Below are 16,309 nucleotides of genomic sequence, written 5' to 3'. Positions count from 1 at the left end.
TGTACACTGTAGTTTTAGTTATTTATAATTCAAACACTCTTCCTCTCCACTCCCGGGTGTGCTGCTACAGATCGTGGCAGAATCGGCTTGCTGCTATGAGAGATGGAAAGAGCGAGCATCATATGCACTGTATGTAAAATTACACGATGTCAGGTTCTCTAGTTAACTTAATGAGATCAACCAGTACTATGCAGGGTGTGGAAAGTGTTCCTAACACTTTAATATCAAAGATGGTAGAGAAGAATTAATTAATGGAGAAATTTAACATATGATGGATGAGTGGCACAAGGAAGGTAATGGGTTCTTAAACTTTTTTAAAGCATCTCAAAGCTTATACAATCCTTGTTTTTATGAGCTTTTTGATATTGGCTCTGATAGTAATTGGCACAAACATTTTTAGCAGTTTTTAATTCACATCAAAATTTCAAGGGGGGCGGGAATCCTATTATAAGCAAGGGATCAGAAAATGCCCATCATGCCAGGATTACTCCTCACCTAGCAAAATTTAAAGGAGTCAATTGGAATTCTTGGCAGTACTAGATTTAGGTGTGCATTACCAGAATGGATTTAACAGCAACATGTAATGCTGGAGACAACATTTAATTCACAAAAAATGAAATCAGACATTAGGACAGAATGACTATCTAGAATCTGGATGGTATATTGAAGTAGAAATGGTATCATCAAAGCTACCTATACCAAGTTTAAGCATAGATTTATGGTAAATAGTCATAATTTGTGTTGGTATTGGTTGGATCGTTTAGTTAACTCCTACTTTGTTGCTTTAGCAGGAAGGTTTTAATCTTTCATATGTCAGGCATCTTATTACTTTTTGAATGTTGTGTGCATTTGCATTTCTTTCAGTTTATAGGTAAATTGTACATGCAGCAGCCAAACTTGCATGAAACCTAAATACATATTACACCATATTTTTGTTCTAAGGTTTGACATAACGTGCAACAAATGCCTTGTTTATCTTAGTTTTTGTTGTACTACAAACTTTTCTTTTATGTAAGAGGATCTCACAATACAGACCGCGTTAATGTCAGAAATAAAGCATCTATGTACCAGGTTACTGTAAGTGTCTTTTGTTTGAAAGCTGTAACACTCAGTGCTTTTAAAGCAACATGTATGTATGTGTGCCTGTGGAACTGCAAGAGACCTGTGTTTTCTGGCCTGGGCAGAGACAGCAGATGTGGAAATGAGTGGGTTACACAGCAGGATGGAGTCCCTTGGCAGTGCCTGCTTCAATCCAACCTGCGTGTAAGCCTGCTTGTATCTGATTATCAGTTTATATTTGTCTCTCAAAGCTGTAACACAAATTTTTAGGTATAGAAGACAATTTGAGTGATGAATGCTGATAGTGTAAAGCTCTAGTTACATTCCTTTCATTTGTAGGATAGAGATATTTTAGTATGTGTGCCTGAGTCTTGGGAGGTAAATGCAAGTGTAAACTATGCAGTATGATTTTTTTTCCCCTCCCCTAAGTAGAAGAATTTAGTCGTTCTCACATACATGTATTAATCTGAGTTAGTGTTAAACTCAAACTCTCTTGATCGAAGCATGGGCATTCAATGCAAAATTTTAGTTTCCTTTCCCAGTTTTGTCACAGTATAATTGATAACTAAGGTAATCTGTTGAAGGAAAAGGACAAGAGGGACTAACATGAGCCACTTCTTGAGAAATAGGTCCTAGTAATTCGTATCATCTAGCTTTAAGCTGTGTGGGCAAACTCTTGACTGTTACAGGGGCTTTTCTGGGGATTTGGCTGTCATAGCCACTGTATGAGTAACCTGCAGACATGCTTGTGTTTGTTTGCAAGTGAAGTTTTCCATCACTTGGGACAAGTGAGGTGGACTGACTAGAGCTGTTGTTTGTGCTGGCTGCTGATGTCTGAAATGGGGGCAAAGTGTAGGTAGAGGAAAGCAAAGTCTAGTGATGTAGCAAGTTCATTTTTCTGTATTGAATTTCCTCAGTGAAACAAAGTGGAGCAGATGGACAGCAAATAAGGCAGGTTTGGCAGGAACTACAATGCCAAGATTGTAGATTTTTATTATATGAAAACTCAGGAAGCTTTCTTATGAGTCTGACTTATTTGGAGGAAATGGTCTTTAGGAATTGATTGGTGAGAATAATCCCAGTTCCTACTGCTGTTAATCAGATTTTGCATGACAATGACTACTAGATTTGCACCAAACTAAAACTGATCCAATGCTGTGAGTGAATCAAGCTTTGTGAAATAAGGGTTTTAACACTGAATGTTCATGGACCCACACCAATGTTGCACCATACCTTGTGTGACCAAGATGCACAATGCCAACAACAAAAATTTTGAAACCGAAATGGATCCTTGCATTTGGTTTTGTAACAAATACTCTGGTAAAGGTTCAGTTCCTGGAGAGAAAATACACTGATGTTTTCTAATGCTAGACCTCATGTAATTTTTTTTTCATAAGTTTCCTTGACGTTGGATAAGCTGAAGCTTTACAGGCTTAAATGCTTACTTTCATGAGGAAGCTGTGGATTACTGTTTCTGAGCCAGCAGAGCCAAAAGGTTGGTCCCTCTTGAAGCTGCAGCATACTGGTGTGTGTGGCTTCCCCTGGAGACAGCCAGTTTATCCCTTGAGTGGGTTGGATTCTTGCCCTGCAGCTGAAGGGAACAATGGGATCCTTGTAGTTCTGCTAGCATGATGTGTTGGAAGAACAGGTAAGCTTTGGGCATTTATACACAATCCGACATTTTTGTATGAAGCAAAAATCCAAATGCTCATACCTAGATCGTCTTAACAAGCTTCAGTAGTGCAGCTTCTGTTTGCTTCTGGAGTAAGAGATGTGCAATATGGCATTCTTCAGTTTCACCTTCTGCTGGTGGTGTAGTTTTCTTTCTTAATTTCATTTTCTCTTGTGCTTCATTGCTGTGTGTGGTTTTTCGAGGCACAGAACTGAAAGGAGCCTTCTGACAGTGCCCACTCTTGGGCTGTATCACCGCAGTGATGCAGTTGCTATTGCAATGGGAGTTCTGTCTACCTGCTACTATGTATTACAGAAATGTTGGGTTCTAATTTGGGTTTATTTTTAGAGTCCTCTGGATTACTTTACCTGACCTCTGATTTCCTGTGTCATCACACCCTCTGATTACAGAGAGAATGGATGTTAACAGCCTTAGTGCAAGCAAGATGGGAATGGGCTGTGTATCGGTTGGCAGTGGTGGACACGTGTGACTGTCCTTCACCGTCTGAGGGAAGGGCTGCTTTTCTCTTTTGGGAGGGAGAATTCTGCATACTCTACATCTGCTTCCTTGCCCACCATTGAGCAGTTACTTGGTCATAGTTACTCCTTGCAAAAGTGATGTTTTGCTGGTTGCACAACCATCAGAGCTTCTACCCCTTATAGTGTTGTGCACTCTGCTTCAAAATGGTCTGTTCCAGAGGTTGAGGAATATTAGCTCAGCTTTCTGAGGGTGTCAGGCTTTAAATAAAAATTAAAAATTAAATTTAAAAATTTAAAAAATTTCTCAATAGGACATAGCAGTAAAGCAGACAAAGAAAAGTCAGAGAAAAATGGTTATTGAAGACTGCTTATATGCAGTGATAAAAAGTATCTCAAAAGCCTGTGTAGGAACTGTCTGAACAGCCATAGCTATGCCTACGTGTTAGGTGGAAAGACAGAGTTTGGGAAAGGAACCAGCTTTGTACACAGGAGCGGCTGAATATGTGCTTGCATGCGATGTCGGGATGAGCTGGCCAGCATCTCTGGTTGCTATCTCGAAGCTGAGTTGTGTGCGGGCAGGCAGCACCCTTGCTCGCCTGCCTCTCACGCTGGCCCCGAGAGTTTGCGGCTCCTCGGGCTCCGGGAGCGCTCGCCCCGCGCCGGGGCTGCGCAGGGAAGGGAGCTGTGCGAATAGCCGGATAAATCAGCCGCCGGCAATTTACAAATGAATGCCACGTTCTCCGCAGCCATACGGAAACGGGGGATCAGCGGTGTCTGGAGGGCCCGTGTCACCAGAAGTAGGCCAGTTTGTGCGTCGTCCTGCGCTGGCAAACGGCCAGGCTTTGTGTGCTCCAGACACCAGATGGGAAGCAATTATGAGTGTGACAAGCGGGTCATCTGGCAGACACTCTGTGGACCTGCTGCTGCATAATTTTTGGCGGGAAGAGGAGAGGTTTTTCTTTTCTTTCCTCTGCTCCCCCCATTTTTTTCTTTTTTCCTTTTTGTTGTTGTTGTTAATATAGCATCTCCTTTAGCAAACTTTCAGTGACTGGGTGTGGAGCATCCTATGTTTGCTGAGCTGGTGCTCCTTTTGTGCCTTGTGGTGAGCACTCTGGAGTGCAAGCATTTTCCCCTGGGCCAAGTAAGCGATGGTTATGCTTGTGTTTGTACATTGTGCAGTTTGTAAATACTGGCCTGCAGTGCTGGCATGAGTGTTTTAGCCACTTGGCCAGCCAAGCTGGGGCAGAAGAGTTCCAGCGCAGAACAGGAGAATGGGGGAGCCTGGAAGTTCCTGCAGCATGGACTTGGTTGTCCAACAGCGAGAGAGAAATTTCCAATCTCCCTGTAGGGCCAGGTGGAGGGGGTGGACCTCTTGGCAGCTGGGGCCAACATGGGACCTCATCAGTTTGTCCTTTGACCATAGCCAGTGGCCTGTGAAAGGGGAGTTCTGCGAACAGGGACAAATCAGCTTAGCTGGCTCCAGCTGAGTGTGACAATGCAGCCCCTCGGCTAAGAGCCTGTTGCTAATTGCATTGGGCAAATGTGCAAAACACATTACATCTTCCATTGCTTTTGTCTGTCTGGCTGAGGGAAAATGGCAAACATGGCCTGGGTCACCCCAGGTCACCCTTCTCAGGGCGCGGTGGAGGCAGCAAAAGTCCGAGCAGGCACAGGGGCTCCATTGGTCCTGGCCCTGGAGAGGAGAGAGAACCATGGCATCTGGTTGGCAGCAGATGCCTTTCTCCCCCCGAAGCACCTGAGGAGCTTGGTGACAACGTGGGGCATCTGATTCCCTCCCTCAGCAATGGCTCAGGAGCAAACATGGGTGTTAACAACATGACAAGGGGAGTTTCTCTTCACCTGAAGTTCTCCCATCTCATGCATATAGTGAATGGCTCTCAGCCATGTGTCTGTAAATAGCTGCAGAATTTGAATCCTCTGGAAATCATGTTCACTAAAACTTTGAGGTTTGGAGCCTCAGTTCAGCTCATGACAGACACTGTCAGCAGTTTTATGGATGGTCCTGTGCAGGGCTGAAAGTTGGAATTAATGATCCTTGTGGGACCCCTTCAACTCAGTATATTCTGTGATTCTGTAATGTTTCCTGCTGGTAAACATTTGCCCAGGAGTCATCAGGGTCTGTGTTTATAACCCAGCCTGGCCTTGTGTGGGTCAGCATTTTGTTCCTTGCCCTTGGGGAAGGCAGGAGTAAGCATGCATGTTTCTCTCCTCTCCAGGTTTAAATGAGCAGGTTACAGTAAGGTAAGAAGAGAAATATTGCCCTGAAGAGACTCAGTGGTTGCAAGCACAATTTCAGGGAAGAAGCACCTGCAGCATGTAATGCTGTTCATCTTTCCCAAGGTTTGGTGCCAGGTTCTGGGATAAGGGAGGTGTGAGCACCCCTGTTCCAGCCCAGCCCCCTGCCCCACAGCAGCTCAGCTCTGCAGGTGGACAGGCACTGGATCTGGCTGTCAGCAGCGGTCCTTGTTCACCTCATCCTTCTACATCCTTTAAACCCTAGTGCTAGACACTGCTTGCATTCATAGCAAAGGCATACTCTGCAAATGTGCTTGGAGCCAGCTCTGCTTAAACAGTCAAAAATGCAAATAATAAAAAATGTTGAAAATATTCACCATGATTCTGCAAGGTCTGACTATGGCAGGATGGGAGAAAAAGATAATGCTGATTTAGGTAAAATCTGTAGAGCTAAGCAAGAAAGACCACCTCAGGTGCCAGTACTGAGTGTTGATATTGGGTGTCATGAAATTTGGAGCTGAACCCTGCTGAACCCTCAGGCACACACTGCTACAGTTCAGGTGGTGGCTGGACCAAAGCACTTGTTGCTGTACCCTGGTAACTTTTTTTTCCTATTAGGCATTTTTTAAAATTTAATTTTAAAAGTTTTATTTAATTTTTAAATCATTTGGGAGATGTTTTTATATGTAGTGATTGGGGACAATATTTTCAGGCAGAGTTTTTTGCAATTTTTTGTCTCACAAGGAGTGTGATGGCAGGATAGAAATGACTATTTTGTAGCATAATACTTATGGAGCACAGTTTTTCTTCTGTGCATAACCCAGAACAAAAAGCCTTTCTGGCTCTTTACAGAGCATGAATGAAGCTATTAGCTATTGATTTACTTAAGCAATATGACAGCTGCAAAGCAGGCAGAACACAGATCTTGGAGGGAAGAAAGAACTTCAGACGCCTCAATAGATTTACTCTATAGCAGTGACCTTCATTTGCTCTGTTAGCTGCTGGACTTGTTTCCTTGCTGTGACCTCATACCCAGCAGCAGCCAGCCAGTGATGCTAAAAACTCTGTGTCTTGGTTTGGAAAGACAGGAGTCTGCTAAGGAAGGCAGGAGCCTCTCTTGAAATGGAGAATGTAAACCCTCTCCACCCTTCCGAATTGTTATAAATTTTAAATTAACGGGGCTCTCAGGCAAAAATATGGGAGGAGGAAATAACAGTTCTTTAATAGGGAAAAGAAAAGGAAAAAAAAAAAAATAACGCAGTACACTAGAACAACACTGACAGAGTCAGAACCCAACCTGACACCCTGTGGGTGTTGGTAGCAATCTAATTGGAAATGTGGCTGCAGTCTTCCTAAAGTATCAGGTGTGGTTCTGTTGGAGTGAGGGGGATCCGTAGAGAAGGATGTATTCTTCCTCTGAAGATCCCGTGGAAGAAGAAGACAGCTGCTGTTTCTCTGAGGAATCCCGCGGAGAAAGCAGTGCCAGTGTCTCAAAGTCTTCTGGATTATATCTGGGTAGCAATGCTTGGCTCCTCCCTCTGTGCTCACATCTCACAATGGGATGTTATAGTTCTTATCAGCCATGCAGTGACATCCAATAGTCTGTTATCAGCAATGTTCCCTCCCCAGGGAGGCGTGAATGTGGTCACTCAGAGAGATAAAGCAAACTGCCCACTTGACAAAGGTAATCTGCCATACAGATGGTAATGGAAAAACAACTTGTATTGCAATTTTCAACACTCTGGATTTGAGTGACAGCGGAGGGGTTTGGTTCTGAAGGTCTGGTGAAGGTTTGAAATGAGCAGGGAGGTCAGGGATGCAGGCACTGCCCTGACTGAGCTGCTCAGTCTGTCCCTGCAGTGCTGACTGGCACACAGGTGCTCTGACAGACCTGGCCTGGAGCCTGTGCAGGGGGAAACTCATTTAGTTTTTACTTTTTAAAGTGGCTTAAATCCACACCTAGATGCCTTGTAGCAGTGGAAGATGTTGATGCATTTGCAGGAATATTTTTCTTAGCACATTGCACTGTGTGAAATGTTTTCCATGAGGAATTTTAGTGCTGAGAACCAGCTGAGGTTTGTGGAACCTAAATAAAACCTAATCAGAGACTCAGAGCTGGCTGTTCAGGAGGGTGCAGACACCAGGGCTGTTTGTGGCAAGCTGTCCCTGCCTTGCAGCATGTGGTGCACAAGCAACCCTGGTGTCCTGAGGTGCAGCGCTGCCTGTGGGTCACAGTGCACAGCCAGCCTAGGGTGACAGGCAGCCTCCTCCCCAGCTGTGTGCAGCCCAAGGTGTCCAGGATGTTTATGGAACAGCAACAGAATAACTTTGCATAACACTGTTTCCAGCATATGATGGAGGTCCTTTCATTTCCCAGCGTGTGACAGCAGCCAGGACTCTATGCCTGTGCTGGTTATCAAGATGCAGGAGCCTGCATAAAGCTGTGTGCATTCACCCTGATTAGATGGACCTTGTGCTGTCTCCTCATGGGAAATGAAGGGAAATAAAGCAGTGCTTCTGCAGTGGGTGATGGTGGTCTGTGGTAGAGTTGCTGGCTGGGAGAGGGTGAAGCCAGATGTCCCCTGGCTCGATGCCCCAGCAGGACACAGCTACACTGTCATTTGGGAGCGGGTGCTGAGCCACAGGGAAAGTGTGTGTGTGTGTGTGTGTGTCAGAGGTGGTTGGCACAACACCTACCCTCTGGGCAGCAAGTGTGAGGCAAGGGCTCCTGGATCATGTGAGGTGTTCCTCTGTAAGGCAGCTGTTGTGTCCTGTGTTGCAGAGGGCTGCTGCAGGGCTCCTGTATGTGCTGCTTTCACTCTGAAATAATCTGCTTAAACTAACAGCCCTCCAGCTGGGAGCACAACTAGATGCTGAGGAGGTGACTTGGGGGGTTTTCCTTCTGTTGTGGGCTCTGTGGTAGAACAACTAAAAGGGTTTTGGTGCTGACCTGATGATTTCTAGGGACAAAAGTGATTGCTGTAACTGGACGACCTGACTGTTGCATAAAACTGGCTCCATAATCTCATTTATCTCTAACTTCACCCCAAACATCTGTTGAATAGTCTGTTATGGTGCATCAAAAAAAAGGTTAGAGGACAGAGGGTTTTTTAGCATTTATCAGATCCTGGGAAAAGGAAGTGTTCAAATTTCCTTGAGTTCTTTGCAAAAATATTGCTCCTCGTGGAAAGTATCAGGTCCAAAACTGTGAGCAACTAAACCCAGACTGTGCTGAAGCTTGCACTGCTGGGTTCCCTTTGTGAGGCAAGTGTTTTCCTCTGGTGTGAAGTGACCCCCTCCTCTGGAACTTGTGGAGAGGGCTTCCATGGCAGCAGGGCACAGTCCCAGAGGTTAGGGCTGCTCAGAGCCTCCTTCAGCATTTTGGTGACTGCATCATGTGCTGGCTTTGTGTTTCAGGTGAACTACTGGGAACTGAGCAGTCCATGGGCTGTCAGGAGCTGTGTGCTTTATGCTTGTTCTGTCTGAGTTTTGAAACCTACTTTTCCCCATCTTATATTAACAGTCATTGTTGAAGTTTTCAGCTCAGTGGCTGTGATGCAATTCTGTGGCTTTATAAATACATGTAGGTTTATCACAGCAGAGCAGTTTTGTACCCTATTTTTAGGCACCTGGATTAGCTGGAGTAGATTTTTATTTTGTTGATGTCTGCTATTACTGAGGCTTTAAATGTCTTGCAGAACAGCAATTTGCAAGCTTGCTAATACCAACATTCTCCTGAGAGAACTGCAGGCACCTATGAGTTAGAGGATAATGGTGCCAGCCAGGTTAGATAGGGAGAGATGTGAAGATGGAGCCTGTGTCTAAGCAAAGCAGCATTTACCTCTGCACATCTGGGTGCTTGCCTGCCTCTCTTCTCCATTAGAGGGTACTCAGAAAGGAAGAACAGGGATTTCCCTCCCACATCAATGCAGGATTTCTGGAGGGTGAGGCACTCCCAAAATCTGGTCATGGACCAGGACGACCCAGTGGGGGGACCTGAAGGGTGAGAAAATCAGTGAAGCTGACTTGGTGTCAGAGCTGTGCTCTGTGTCAGGGCAATGCTGGTGTGTGGTGTTTGCACTGGTAATTCATGCAACTCTCCAGATGCCTGCTGGGGCTGCTGTGTAGAGGCAAGGCTACTGTAGGCCAGCTGGTCATGGCTAAGAACAGCAGTTGTGTCAATCGGACATTTCTCTTGCTTTTGCACAAAGGTTGTTATCAGCTGGAACATGCAGTCTTCCTCTTTCCCTTGCTATCTGTACAGAGCTGCTGGTGCCAGCTCTAGCAACTGGACTGGGTGAGGAATGGTTTACCTGACCCTGTATTGATGGGGCTGAGGCTGCTGACACCCACAGTGCTTGGATTCAGAGTGTTTCCACCTTCACTGATTGCTGCATTGCACTGACACACCCATGCCTGACCCAAGTCCCAAATCACACCTCACACAACCCCTCTATATCCGCCCGCAGTGAGCTGTAATGATCAGGGACCCCATAGGAGAGTGGCTGCCAGAGTTACCCAGAGCTGCTCAGGAGCCCCAAGAGTTGGAGCTGTTGGGCTCCTCCCCTGCACCACACTGCCTACACTTCCTCTTTATCCCACGTTCCAACACCAAACCTTCTAAAAACATCATAGAGTATCGAGAGGAATTCACTGCCAGAAGGTGGTGTGAGGTTTTAAGCCATGCCACAGCAGATAATCCGTACCATTCACATCCCAAAAGCCTCCCTAAAGGTTTGGTTTTAATTTGTGGGGATCAGGCACAGGCAGGAATCCCTTCTCGGCTTTTAGGAGGGCCATGTACCATAGGGCAGTTGTCCCTGTTCACATGTCCCAACCAAACCATGATTAGTGAATGGATTTGAAAGAACAAATCAATCAGCAAAATTCAAAAGAGAACTGTTGACAATTTGGACCCAAATTGTGATGCAGAAATTTTCCATGGGGCCAAGTCAAAAAGAGTTGCTCTATCCCTGTTCCTTCTGAGACAAGGTCTTACAACTGATCATGCTGGTTAGGCTTTCATCACACAAATGTCTCCAGCCCAGGAGCAGGAAGGTGTTTGTAACCCTGGGAGCTCAAGCTGAGGGCATGGGCTGCAGAGAGGCCCCGATGCGTCCAGCTGCTGTGGCTGGTGTGCAGGTGGGGCCAGAACCTGCTCCACATGTTGGCTACAACATTTGTGCAATCATTGACCTGCCCTCCCCGGCCTGAGGAGATGTGGGGGCTGGCTGTGACACAGCTGGGAATGTCATGAGCCACAGAGGAAGGCAGAATGGGCCGAGTCCTGCTGCTCCATGGGTCCCCAGGCAGGGACTGCATGGCTGATTCCCACTCCTCACCCACAGGGAGGGCTGATGTGAGCAGGGTGGATGCTGGAGTGATGGCAACCAGAGCGTGGCTGTTTTGCACAGCTGGGGTGACTCCTCTGTCACCAGAGCTGTCTCATTTCTTCAGCTGGTGAAGGGCACGAAGGAAGGGCATTGCCTGAGGCCCTGCACAGCCATGGAGCATCTCTGGTTTCCACATGGAGACCCCGTGTCTGGGGAGAGCCTCGTGCCTGCCTCCAAAACAGCCTCACAGCCAGAGCTGTGCATCAGTCAGGTGTCAGCTGAGGTGTGTGCAGCAGCCACAAACAAATGTCCCCTTGCAGCCCTGCATGAGGGATCACAGCAACCTTCCTTCAGCCTTGCCTGCCCCACACCAGCTTTGCACAGACCTCTGTCTTTGCTGCATGTGGCTGCTGCACTGAGCCACAAACACCCGGTGTGTCAGCCACTGGAATGTCCATGTCAAAGGGTTTGTCCATGGAGGAAAATTATTTGAGGCTTATTTCTTATTCCTCTTTTCCCTCTGGAATATTTGTGTCTCTTCAGCTAATGGGGTGACCCACTTCCAGTATGTTGTTGTCAGCTAAATAACTTGGTACTTCTATTTGTAAATTGTTTTAAAAAGTTGTTAGCCAGGCTTGGATTTTTATATGTTGCAATTGAGACTAAATGAATAGACATTGTAAGAGTCTGAATGTTGATGAACACCATTTATAGTTCATTATAGATAAGTAATGTGAAACCCAATCTGGACTATAGAGTCCAGTTCTGGGGCCATGCAAGATAGGAAAGATTTGGATGTGCTGGAGAAAGTCCAGAAGATGCTCATGAAGGTCATGAAGATGCTCAGAGGGCTGGAGCCCCTCTCCTATGGAGAGAGGCTGAGAGAGCTGGGGCTGCTCAGCCTAGAGAAGAGAAGGCTTCTGGGAAACCTTAGAGCAGCATTCCAGTACCAAAAGGGAGCTACAAGAGAGCTGGAGAGGCACTTTTGTCAGGGGTATGTACAGATAGCACAATGGGGAATGACTTTAAACTGAAATAAGTTAGGTTTAGATTAGATATTAGGAAGAAATTCTTTGCTGTGGGGTAGTGAGGCACTGAAGAGGTTGCCCAGGGAGGCTCTGGATGCCCCATCCCTGGAAGAGCTCAAAGTTAGGCTGGTTTTTAGCAAGCTGGTCTAGTGGAAGGTGTCCCTGGCCATGACAGGGGCTTGGAACTAGGTGATCTTTAAGGTCACTGCCAAAGCAGGCTGTAATTGCTGAAGTTTTTGCTATGTTTACTGTGTTCCCTGTTACCAAGGACACACCTTTGGTGAGGAGACTTGTTTCCTGAGCCCCACCTTTGCTGGTGCTGGCTCAGCACAGGCAGTGTCTGGTTTCGCAGCATCAGCTCCCGACAGGGCTGCCCCAGGGCTCCCTTCACCCAAAAGTGCCTTGTCAGACACAGGGGTGGGGAACTCTGCATGCTGCAGGGGCCTTTGCATGTCTCTTCTGCTTTATGGTCCAGTGAACCCCACCCTCCCCAAAAAGGGAGCATCAGACAAACAGATTGTGTGCCACCTCTTGCTGTTTCACTGCTATGCAAAACGTGACGGCGCAGTAGGGAAATATCATCTAAAATAAAGCAGAGTCAGATGTCAGGCAGGTGAATCTGCAGGACAGGAGGTCTGATGTGGTGAAACACCTGGCTGGGACTGGGGGCTGCCAGCAAGTGTCTGATCTACCTCTTTTAGAACAGCTCTGAGGCCCTGTATTAATTAAAGGCTGTTAAATAGGACGTTTCTTCTATTAGGGACCCCAACCTGATGGCTAAGAAGAGGCACATAATTCACACTGTTTCCATTTAATCCTGAATTGTTCTCCTTTGGTCTAAATTCCTGGGGTTTTCTGGGCCTTCATCTCACTGAATTGAATATTAAACTCTTTTTTTCCCTTTTAAATACTTCAGTTTTTATATTAGTGATATGTGTCCTCCTATATTTAAATCAAGAGTTCTGCCACTTAAAAAAAGTTTTGAATACCCCATAGTTTAGGGATAGGGTCGAGAGACTCAAAGAGCTCCAGGAACAGTGGGACTTGAAAAGACATGTCAAGGTGATCCAGCAGGATCCCAATATTGCTGCTCCTACATCTTTCTCATCTGGAGCACCCATGGGCATGGGAACCTCAGTCCCTGTGACAAGATGCCCTGAGGGTTTGGTTTAGGCTTCAGAGATCTACAGAGCCCGCAGCTTCAGGGACATTGGCACTCAAAAAGGCATGACAAGGGCACCAGGGCAGGGTGCCACCATTGCCAGCTCCACACTCTTTAATCTGTGCCACCTGTGGCAGTGAGGACCTCTGGCCCAGGGTCAAGCTGCCATTGGGGTTGGGGTTAGGGTTGAGAGAGTCAAAGAGCCTACACCTCCAGGAGCACTGGGGCTGGAAAAGGCATGCCAAGGTGGTCATGGTAGTACCTCAATATTGCTGCTCATATTTCTTTCTAATCTGGACCACCTGATTGATTCTGAGGATTTCCCACAGGATTCTTCCCTGTGCCAATCAGGTTGGGTGGGAGTGCCCACTCACGAGAGGCGATTTGGTCTCAAGGTTGGCAGAAGGGAATCTCTAAAAGTAATGGATGGTTTCCCCTGGACAAGTTGGAAGGGGTGGTATTACAACGGCTGGACAAAATGTCTGAGAAGCCAAGGGCAGAGAAATGTAATATGAGCCTGAGCACACCCCCTTTAATTGACACAGGCAGGGAAGAAAGTGTGCTAAACAAAATAGGGAAACTGAAAGCTCCTCTCCCTTGAGGTGGGCAGGGGAGCAGCAGCTGTGTTGATTTATGTTGGACAGCTCACTGGTAATGGAAACTGAGACATCTATTGATGGTAGCTCCTGGACCCCAAAGCAAAGTGCTAACATTCTTAATAGGCACTGGGGCTCAGCTATCAGCCCTGACTAAATGAGATGTCACTGTCACCACCTGAGGAGCTGTCCCACCCTTGCCTGTAGTGAATGTGCTGGGGTGTCACAGCCAGTAACCACCACTGCAGAAATTCTGATGTTACTGGGAGAAGAAGCTGCCATAACTGTTACCATGGCAACAGGGGACTTCCTTTTAAGTTTACTGGGACTGGATGTTTTGGAAGGGAGAGCTTGGCATGACAGTCTGGGGTGCCAGGGGTCCTTTGGAACCACCAACCACCAAGTTGGACTGCTGCAGATGGCCCCAAATCTTCCCCCTTCAAAACTTACAAGTGTCAAACCCTAATGACTGCCCTTGGGGGCCTGGGAGGGAATTGCCCCAGTCCTAGAGGATGTGAAAAGAAGGGAAATTGTTATCCCCACTCACTCAGCTTCCAGTTCCCCAGTATGGCCAGTGTGAAAACCAAATGGTAAGTGGAGATTACTGCAAACTGCTGCCAGCTCAGGGCAGACACAGAGCCCTTAGCAGCATCCATACCAAACATCTCTGAGCTCACAGTCCCCGTCCAGGAGCAGGCACATGGGCTCATGACCACTGCTGATATTAAAGACATGTTTTGTATGGTGCCATTGGAGTGTGGGGACCAACATCAGTTTGCCTTTGTGTGTGGGGGCAGCCAGGTACCTTCACAGGGCTTCCTCAGGGCTACAAACCTTCACCCACCTTAGCTCACCATGGGCTGGCAAAAATATTGGCCAAGATACCAGTGAAGTGAAAGTTTACCAGGACACTGATGATACACTCACAGGAGGTAATCATAAGTAGGAGACTGGGACTACCCAGAATAACATCATTACTCACCTCAAAGGTTTAGGGTTTAGCTGCTCACTTGTGAATCATCTCTAGAATTAATGCTGAGATTCTGAAAACTTTGCATAGATAATAGTGTCTCTTTGGCATCTGTATTGTTTGTAGAGTTTCTTATCAGGGGTCTCATCTGAGAAATCTGACTTGTTTCAATTTTTTGTATGTGCAAGTTCTGACATTGCATCTTTTCTGACTGGGTAACTTGAAGAAGTAAAATTATTCTGCTGATGTCAATGCTTGAGTTTAAATATTTTCTGTATGAAGTGTGTGGTATTCTCTCAAATAGTGATGTGTCTGTGATTGACTCTTCTGGCAGCCCTGCTTGCTACAGGACCTGTAAAATGAGAGCAAAAGGGGAAGAAAGGTGAGTAAGGCATATCTGAGGTGGTTTTTTCATGCATCAGTAGGAATTATTTTATATATTAGCCCAACCTAAATTCACTACAGTTTATTTAAATAAAGTGGTAGGCAAAGTAATTATGCATCTTTTAGTGAGTAGCTTGGTCACAAAGATGGCTTTGAAATGGTGGGGAGAAATTAGATATCATTTTGGGGGGGGGAAATGGATCATAAATGGCTGTAAATGGGATGGACTGCCATCATGCAGTCTCTTTCTGTCAGATCAGTGCCCTAGTCAGTCTCTAGTTTGGGGAACACTACATTATATATTGGCATGAAACATGTCTGAAAAAATGCATCTTCTCACAGATGTTGTAAATTATGACATCAGGCTTATGTCTGGTAGTGCCAGAGGCAATGCCTTTGGCTGCACAGTTAACAGCTTGTATCTTTGGTGGAAAAATGGTAAAGTTCACTTATTTTTGTAATCACTCTTTCACATTTTTCTGACAGTGTGCTGGAGTCAACCTAATGCAGCTTTCTGTACAACTTCATCTGGAAAATATGTTGCACATCCACATCCTCTTCCATACTCATGCTGGTATTTTTAATGCCCAGCTAAAGATCAGGTATTCCCAGATGAGTTCCCAGCAGAGGCCAGGTCCTGGAAAAAAATCTGTGGCAGGTCCTGTGGTGTGGACACTCACCAAGAGGACACTCCCTGGCTGCTCATACTAAACATAGTCTGTAATGGAAGAGCCAGAGATGTGGCAGCTTTTCACCAGAGCTGTATGCCTATGGGCAGTGTGGCAGGCAGGGAATAAATCATCCTCTAATGGGGAGCTGTGAAGTCTGGGTTGCTGGACCATGCCCACACCAAAAGCTTTTTTCCTTGTGTCCTGAATTCTTTCCCCTTGCAGTCCTGAGTCACCTTCCCTGGGATGGGCTCCTGTGGCCCTGAGCCACCCACCTCAGGCTGGGGCTCTCCAAAGCCAGGGCTGTGTTTGAGCTAAGTTCAGTGACTCTGTTAACAACTCCATTGGCTTTATTCTCTGCCAGAGCCTTAAATCCCTTTCAGGAGCCTCTGTCTTGGCACTCTTATTTGAAGGGAGGGAGGTAACACAAATGTTGTGTCTGGGATGTGCTTGAGGTCAGGTGTGTAAAGGTGTATCTGATTTCTAGCTGTTGACAGTGCCTGGGCTTTTCTCTGCACATCTGATAACAAAATGGCTCTATCACCTGTACAATACTGGAGCTGCTCACAAATACACTTTCAGGCTCTGGAGAACAAACTTCATGTTCTTTGCTATCAGAGATTCACCCTTTTTCAGTATCATACACCCTCTTTTGCTTGCCACTAAATGCTTCCCAAAAACTAAGTCTCTGAGACACATATG

This window comes from Zonotrichia albicollis, chromosome 1 (genome assembly GCF_047830755.1).
Source record: "Zonotrichia albicollis isolate bZonAlb1 chromosome 1, bZonAlb1.hap1, whole genome shotgun sequence".
Taxonomy (NCBI): Eukaryota; Metazoa; Chordata; class Aves; order Passeriformes; family Passerellidae; genus Zonotrichia; species Zonotrichia albicollis.
The sequence above is the reverse complement of the archived record's forward strand: the minus strand, read 5'-3'. Positions refer to the sequence as shown.